This window comes from Syngnathus leptorhynchus, chromosome 21 (genome assembly GCF_054491065.1).
Source record: "Syngnathus leptorhynchus isolate UIUO chromosome 21, UIUO_Slep, whole genome shotgun sequence".
In the NCBI taxonomy this organism is placed as follows: Eukaryota; Metazoa; Chordata; class Actinopteri; order Syngnathiformes; family Syngnathidae; genus Syngnathus; species Syngnathus leptorhynchus.
The window spans coordinates 3,677,866-3,686,264 of record NC_141215.1 but is presented as its reverse complement, the minus strand read 5'-3'; the positions used below and the strand labels follow the sequence as shown (position 1 = coordinate 3,686,264).

The 8,399-nt window shown below is 44.1% G+C and overlaps 3 long non-coding RNA genes across 7 annotated transcripts; 2 read left to right on the top strand and 1 right to left on the bottom strand.

Annotated features, from left to right (window-relative positions):
* Nucleotides 1-2,382: 2,382 nt before the first annotated feature.
* On the bottom strand, nt 2,383-7,902 carry LOC147040161 (uncharacterized). Of its 4 annotated transcripts, XR_015063153.1 has the most exons (6): nt 7,536-7,902; nt 7,223-7,272; nt 5,499-5,662; nt 5,200-5,346; nt 4,672-5,094; nt 2,383-4,490 (listed from the first exon to the last, which is right to left on the bottom strand). It is a non-coding gene; the product is annotated as an uncharacterized LOC147040161 (long non-coding RNA). The 4 variants fall into 4 exon arrangements; XR_015063155.1 differs by lacking the exon at nt 7,536-7,902 and having other exon boundaries at nt 5,200-5,271; nt 7,223-7,529; XR_015063152.1 differs by lacking the exon at nt 7,536-7,902 and having other exon boundaries at nt 2,384-4,490; nt 7,223-7,529.
* On the top strand, nt 3,587-5,681 carry LOC147040162 (uncharacterized). 2 transcript variants are annotated; one of them, XR_015063151.1, is made up of 11 exons: nt 3,587-3,719; nt 3,776-3,908; nt 3,988-4,020; nt 4,108-4,156; nt 4,303-4,355; nt 4,437-4,628; nt 4,707-4,782; nt 4,865-5,097; nt 5,176-5,279; nt 5,354-5,441; nt 5,518-5,681. It is a non-coding gene; the product is annotated as an uncharacterized LOC147040162 (long non-coding RNA). The 2 variants fall into 2 exon arrangements; XR_015063150.1 differs by having other exon boundaries at nt 3,776-3,912.
* Nucleotides 7,577-8,104, top strand: LOC147040160 (uncharacterized). Its single transcript, XR_015063156.1, has 2 exons — nt 7,577-7,851; nt 7,926-8,104. It is a non-coding gene; the product is annotated as an uncharacterized LOC147040160 (long non-coding RNA).
* Nucleotides 8,105-8,399: the final 295 nt, after the last annotated feature.

Below are 8,399 nucleotides of genomic sequence, written 5' to 3'. Positions count from 1 at the left end.
ATGAAGTGGCCTGTTGTTAGGTACACCTGAAAATGGCGGTGTACCTAATGGAGTGTCCAGTGACGTCACAGATCAACCAGCCAATCAGAAAGTGGGGGGTTGTTCGGGTGTGGCACTTTTCACTTTCTGTTAAACTTTGACCATGATTTTTCCCTAATGAAGTGGCCTGGTATTAGGTACACCTGAAAATGGCGGTGTACCTAATGGAGTGTCCAGTGACGTCACAGATCAACCAGCCAATCAGAAAGTGGGGGGTTGTTCGGGTGTGGCACTTTTCACTTTCTGTTAAACTTTGACCATGATTTTTCCCTAATGAAGTGGCCTGTTGTTAGGTACACCTGAAAATGGCGGTGTACCTAATGGAGTGTCCAGTGACGTCACAGATCAACCAGCCAATCAGAAAGTGGGGGGTTGTTCGGGTGTGGCACTTTTCACTTTCTGTTAAACTTTGACCATGATTTTTCCCTAATGAAGTGGCCTGGTATTAGGTACACCTGAAAATGGCGGTGTACCTAATGGAGTGTCCAGTGACGTCACAGATCAACCAGCCAATCAGAAAGTGGGGGGTTGTTCGGGTGTGGCACTTTTCACTTTCTGTTAAACTTTGACCATGATTTTTCCCTAATGAAGTGGCCTGGTATTAGGTACACCTGAAAATGGCGGTGTACCTAATGGAGTGTCCAGTGACGTCACAGATCAACCAGCCAATCAGAAAGTGGGGGGTTGTTCGGGTGTGGCACTTTTCACTTTCTGTTAAACTTTGACCATGATTTTTCCCTAATGAAGTGGCCTGGTATTAGGTACACCTGAAAATGGCGGTGTACCTAATGGAGTGTCCAGTGACGTCACAGATCAACCAGCCAATCAGAAAGTGGGGGGTTGTTCGGGTGTGGCACTTTTCACTTTCTGTTAAACTTTGACCATGATTTTTCCCTAATGAAGTGGCCTGGTATTAGGTACACCTGAAAATGGCGGTGTACCTAATGGAGTGTCCAGTGACGTCACAGATCAACCAGCCAATCAGAAAGTGGGGGGTTGTTCGGGTGTGGCACTTTTCACTTTCTGTTAAACTTTGACCATGATTTTTCCCTAATGAAGTGGCCTGGTATTAGGTACACCTGAAAATGGCGGTGTACCTAATGGAGTGTCCAGTGACGTCACAGATCAGACAGCCAATCAGAAAGTGGGGGTGAGGGCGGGTGGGGCACTTTTAGTTTCAGTTAACCCTTGACCCGGATGTCTCCCTAATGAAGTGGCCTGTTGTTAGGTACACCTGAAAATGGCGGTGTACCTAATGGAGTGTCCAGTGACGTCACAGATCAACCAGCCAATCAGAAAGTGGGGGGTTGTTCGGGTGTGGCACTTTTCACTTTCTGTTAAACTTTGACCATGATTTTTCCCTAATGAAGTGGCCTGTTGTTAGGTACACCTGAAAATGGCGGTGTACCTAATGGAGTGTCCGTGTGACGTCACAGATCAGACAGCCAATCAGAAAGTGGGGGTGAGGGCGGGTGGGGCACTTTTAGTTTCAGTTAACCCTTGACCCGGATGTCTCCCTAATGAAGTGGCCTGTTGTTAGGTACACCTGAAAATGGCGGTGTACCTAATGGAGTGTCCAGTGACGTCACAGATCAACCAGCCAATCAGAAAGTGGGGGGTTGTTCGGGTGTGGCACTTTTCACTTTCTGTTAAACTTTGACCATGATTTTTCCCTAATGAAGTGGCCTGGTATTAGGTACACCTGAAAATGGCGGTGTACCTAATGGAGTGTCCGTGTGACGTCACAGATCAGACAGCCAATCAGAAAGTGGGGGTGAGGGCGGGTGGGGCACTTTTAGTTTCAGTTAACCCTTGACCCGGATGTCTCCCTAATGAAGTGGCCTGTTGTTAGGTACACCTGAAAATGGCGGTGTACCTAATGGAGTGTCCAGTGACGTCACAGATCAACCAGCCAATCAGAAAGTGGGGGGTTGTTCGGGTGTGGCACTTTTCACTTTCTGTTAAACTTTGACCATGATTTTTCCCTAATGAAGTGGCCTGGTATTAGGTACACCTGAAAATGGCAGTGTATCTAATGGAGTGTCCAGTGACGTCACAGATCAACCAGCCAATCAGAAAGTGGGGGGTTGTTCGGGTGTGGCACTTTTCACTTTCATTTAAGTTTTGACCATGATTTGTCCCTAATGAAGTGGCCTGTGATTAGGTACACCTGAAAGTGGCGGTGTACCTAATGGAGTTTCCAAGTGACGTCACAGATCAAACAGCCAATCAGAAAAATCATTCACTTGTCTAACCCAGCTTTATGAGGTGGCTCATGTAATGACGCCAAGCTACCGCAAGATGGCAGTGCCCCCATTCACTCGTATGTAACCCAATGTAAAACGAACATGCTAAAGTTTGCATAGTGAAAGACTGCGGTTCATGCTGTATGAGGTGACTCATGTAATGACGCCAAGCTACCGCAAGATGGCAGTGCCCCCATTCACTCGTATGTAACCCAATGTAAAATGAACATGCTAAAGTTTGCATAGTGTAAGACTGCGGTTCATGCTTTATGAGGCGGCTCATGTAATGACGCCAAGCTACCGCAAGACGGCAGTGCCCCCATTCACTCGTATGTAACCCAATGTAAAATGAACGTGTTCATTTTTCCTTTTCGACCAGACGTCCTCAATGTACAGTACACTACCTAACAAAAGAGCCGAAATTCCCTGGCAAATTGGGAGAGTGGTTAATAACCCTGCCCGGTGTCCGGGAGAGGTGGGTTCGAGCCCCGCACGAAGCAGACTTTGAGCCAGAGTGAGACCCAAATTCAGTTCTACCTCTCAGAACGTAAAAGCCTTGAGCACTACATGGTTGAATGTTCTGTCAAGCATCGGTAATTTAGTGTTATCAAAGAACGTTGACATCTTTAAAGTACACTTCCCATAAAAAAGGCTCAGTCTCTCCGGCAAAATGGCATAATGGTTTTTAACTTTACCCGGTGCTCGGGAGACCATGGTTCGAGCCCCACACAAAGCAGACTGATTTAAAGTTTGAAAAGTGTGAGACTCGAACGCGGTTCTTCCGAACATAAGGCAAAAGCTTTATGTACTACACTAATGAGTATTCTAGAATGCCAATGTGATTTAGTAATTTTTCTCTATTTCGTTAAACATATACTTTAAATACATAACACAGCTCGGACAAATTTCAACGCCAAAATGGCTAAATGGTTTGTGACTTGGGTTGGTGTGCAGCAGCCTCGGATTCGAGACTTGCACTTTGCAGCTTTTGCAAACAGAGCGACACATAAGAATCGAACCCGCCTCTCCCGAACTCAAGGCAAAAGCTCTAACCATTCGGCCATTGGACATCTTAAATAATGATGTTAAATATTTGTAATTGAAGGTTACTTTGAACCTTTTCTGGATTGCTTCATAGTTCGGGATAATATAGAAAATTCTTTCATTATTGCCCAACGGACAATGGTCAAGGGGTTAAGACCGTTGCCTCGAAGTATGCAGTGCTGGTTCGAGTCCAGCATCCTCCAAATCAATGCCTATGTTTGAAGCTTTTTTTTTTTTTTTTTTTAAACTTTCAATGACGTCATCACAAAAAGACTATAAAAGGCGTCACGAACGCGACGCTCAATTCTAACGCTCACCTCTGATAGCAAGCGCCACGCTGCTCTGGTCCACCTGCTGCACTCTTCCACAACAGCGTTTAAAAGTGACAAGGTGGGTGTTCAACTTGAGTTAACCTTTTCAAACTAACTGCTTTTGCTCTCTTTCAGCGTCAACTTGCATTTTAGGCGTGCTTCCATCTTACAAGCTAAAAAGCTTGCAGAAGCTAGCGTAGGCAGTTAACATCTTCGACGACCACCAAAACGCATTTGGCGTGCAACCAAACAATAGAAGCATTTAACGGTGGGTAAGTAAATCTACATTTTGAAAACTCAAGCGCGCATCGTGTGGAAAGACTAACAATTTTTGCACAAACATTTAGCAACGTCTGGACGACAGCGCCGTTTGGCCGAAGGTAAGTAGACAAAGCAGCGTTTGCATAAATCCACCAGAGAATGGTGTATTTCGATGCATTCGTGTTAATTTTCTACTTTGTCTGCAGGTGCGACTCTTCAAAACGAGCACGACATGGCCGACTCACTGTTTAAAAGGTAACTCTTTCAATCGACTGATTCTAATTGTCTTCTCATTTCTGTCCACAGGCCTGCATCTGGAACAGATTGACTGCAAAAAGATTTTTATTAGCAAGGCATCTTATCAAATTGACTCAAGCAAACATTTGTTCTTTTGTTTGCAGGGTCCAAGATGGCCGACTTGCAGTCCTCGCATGGCTTCATGAGACACTTGCAGGTCTACTCATGCTCAACCCAATTTGCTTGTTAGGCTGAAAATGCAAAAGCAGAATGGTTGTAACGTTACCTTGTCTTTCAGACCAGGAAGCTGTGGTTGGAGAGACGTCCGGCCAACGCTGCCCTCCATTCCTCACTGGTGAAACACGCGTCAAACATTTCAGCTTGTTCTTCCTCCTTTTGTCCACTAGGTGGTGCTAAAGAACCTAGTTTCTCCAGCATGGAGCTAAATGATTTTCAACCTGTGGCATTATCAACTTCCACGTGCTGACAGGTGACAATTTACTACAAACCTGGCATTGTTTAAAAGCACTGACCTGTTTTTTTCTTTTTTATGCCTCTTTTCCTGCAGATCACTTTCCAGTAAAGATGTTGGATAATCTTCCACCTGCTGGACAAAGGAACCAGCCCTCCAAAACCATGCAGAGGTTCCTCAAGGCTGCCTCCATTTTCAGAGTTGACGCTCAATTAAAATGTACTTAATGGCCCCCTCGTTTGTGTTGTGTGCAGGTGTCTACGCTGGAGAGTCTTGGCCACATGTCAGGAACTCTACCTGTGCAACAGCGACCGACCTTCTGCTTCCAGTCTACAGTTAAAATAAAAGCAGTAAACTTAAATGTTCCTTTTTCTTTCCAGACAGAGGTGGCAAATCCTGGTCCAGAAAGTGAAAAGCCTGCCAGTTTGTCTTCAGCCTCTGAGCTTGTTCACCTGGATCTGTGCTGCCTGAAGAGGCTTCTCTGCTGGTAAGAGAAGAAAAGCAAATGACATGTTGGCAAATAAGTTTCAAAATTTGAATGACTTTTGTTTTTTTTTCTGTCCAGTGTGGGACCCCATCAAGTACCTACTCTTAGCAGAAGCTGAGGACCAGAGCAAAGCCCCACTTTAGTTTCCTTGTGTTGTCATCAGCTCTAAGGCAACTTGAGAAGTAAGGCACTTTTAAATGCTCCTCATTACACAATCTTGTCTTTATTCCTGTTTTTCTCTCCAATTATCTGACAGGCAGCAAGGAACAAATTCAATTTCCTGTGTCATGCAGCAAGGAACAGCTTCCTGGTCATGCAGCTTGCAATACTCTACTTGCGCACTGGTATGTTTCATGCCAAAACATCTTCTGAACAAAACGTGGACTTAGCTTTTTACTTACCAATCTCATTTTGTCTCAGGTCCAGGCATGGAGTAATACTTGTCCCACTGACCAACCTCTTCTCTCTGGCTGACCTTCACCACTCATCCCTCTGACCGGCCGACCACTCAGCAACGTGCAGACTGCCATCCAACTTGTTACTTTGTTTTGATTGAATGTTTACTCTGCAAAAGAAATAAAGTTTATTACAAATAACAAACTTTCAACGCTTCATTTTCAAACATTATGAAAAATAATTTTCCAACAATTTTTTTTTTTCCCCCCCACCCAGAAAATTTCTGGATTTTTTTTTTTTATGGGATTTTTTTTTCTGGTAAAATTTGCGAAAAGGGGTGGGATCATGACTGGAATACTGCTTTATGATTGGCTGAGAGCTCTAAAACTGGGTGGAGCAATAAGAATGAAAGGTTGTGGTTGGTTGAAAAGTGGGTGTGGATATGCAAATGAGGTGGTCTGTGATTGGTTAGATTTAGAGTGGGCGTGGTCTCATTAAAATGAAGCAATCTGATTGGTTGGATGTGCAAATGCTGCATTTTGATTGGCTGACAGAAAGTGGGCGTGGTTATGCAAATTAGGCGCCGCGCCGTGATTGGCCAGGCTGAATTTGGGCAGAGGTAGGAGGCGGGCAAAGTGGCACTTAGGTTTTGGAAGATTCTTTTCAGCTTGGAGTTGAGTGTTTGCCTTCAGCCACTGAACAGAGCCAAGTGTTTGACTGCTTCTCTCTGTCTCCACATGACTCAAAGTGACTTTGAGTCATGTGGAGACAGAGAGAAGCAGTCAAACACTTGGCTCTGTTGCAGTGACACTCACCTCGAGGCTGAAAACTTACTTGTGTCCATAGTAGTGGACACTTAGGTTTTTGGAAGTGGCCAACTCAAGACTTCAAACAGTACTTTGCCAAGCACGAAAGACTTCAAATGATAACATTTGCTCATAAATCACAAAGCCTCGCATTCCACTTGAACAATTTATTGAATAGAAAAGCAATTTGAAAAGGCCCTGCCTGCCATGAATGGAAGCAGATGAAGTGCTTGATGTCACTTACTTCTCGTGGCAGGCACTAGGGGGAAGGTGAGCACATGCAAACAGTTCAAACGTCTCTCACTGGGACAAAACATAAGTGCCAGCCAAGTACTGCATAATACCACCACCACTCACTTTTGGACAAGTTTTTCCATGACACTGACACAAACCAAGTGAGTTAAATATAAGTTTCTGGCGAACTTGCATCAATGTCATGAAAAAACACATCCCGATGAGTGTGATGATGATATTGTGCAGTACCTGGCACTTGGCTTTTGTGAGAGATGTCAGCTGCTTGCATGTGCTCACCTTCTCCCTGGTGTGCCATGACAAAAAGACATCGCACATCAGCTCTTCAAGCACATAACACGACCAACTAACAACATTTTTTTCTTTTTGTTTAAGATTCAAATCATCATTTTAGAAGAACAAAGTGGTACACTTTCACTTTTCATGTGTGCCAACTATGATCAAAAATACACTTTTTAAGTGCAAATGCAAGTACATTTTTCAGAACTATACTTCTTACATTAACAAGTAACTTTAACCATTGTAGAGCAATTCTTTTGTTTCTTTTCACTGTGGCCCATTATTCGTTTGGGAAATGACCAATTCAAATGTCCCATGATAACATTTTGGTATATTTGAAGTCATATATGACCTACATTTATGATTAGGAGGCAAACAAAATGGGGAGTTACCTTTCGAGATATGCAGATAGACGACCAGCAGCCGACGTGGAGCCTCCAGTCTTCAAGTTTGGACATGGAAAAACAAAGAAAAACAACGTTCAAGTCGAACGCTTTCCTTGACTATCGATTGATTGACAGCCGAGTGGGTGCTACTTGTCAGTGGGTGTGCTAGCTAACGCTCCACCTCTTGTTTCACGAGAGCTAGCGAGTTTCCACTGACCTAACAACTAACAAATATTCCCCTTTCATGTCATTGTTTACATGTACGCATTTACATACATACAGCAAACCAAAAGCTTGGGAAAAAGTTGACATTACTCACTCGAAAGTCCAAATGGTAACAACCTGAAGAGCTAGCTTCTCGCTAAAGCGGAAGTGTACGGTAGCCGAGAAAGCTCAATTCAAATCACACAAAAGCGCCTACTTTGGCAACTTGCACAAAAGACACTCCCACATCATGCATACAACACTCTAGATTCAAGAGTTTTTATTCGTCGTGTTTGAATTGTTTGTATGTGTGGAATGTCGTAGGACGCCTTTAAAAACCTGGTGTATAGCTCTGAGACTGAATATGCCGACGTGCCTTCTCCGCCCGCTGCCTCAAATGCTCCGGTAACCACGGAGACGCCTGGCAAAACGTTTGTACAGCCAGTCAATAAAATTTAATCAACTATAATAATCATGGACTGTACTCACATTTTTCTAATTGCAGGAGAACGAGCGTTCGTTCAAAGATGATTCTGACGTCAATGAGAAGTTGGCTTGCATGGCCTGGTCCAAACTTTGCCCCACAGGAGACTGGCATGCGGCTTATACACATCGGGAAAAGCCCCCAATGTTCAGGCTGTAAATGTCATCTGAAGGGAGTGTAAAGCTAGACCTGGAAAAACACCAATGTGTGTGTGTGTGTGTGTTTCCTTCACTAACTGCGACGCTGAAGGTCCAAGAACTGTGAAACTCTTTGCTACCCAGTCTGCCTGTGAAGACATAAAGCTAAGTCAATGTGTTCCTGTACTGCTGTTATACAGCCGCTAGAGGGCAATACTACCTAATGCAAGATCTCACTGAGGTTGTGTCATTCTTTTCCAGTCCACTGCTGTCATTTAACATAAAAGTGCAGTTTTACTTGATTTGATTTGGTTTTACCTACCTGCTGTTAAAAGTAGGTCTTGAAGTCTTACTGGTG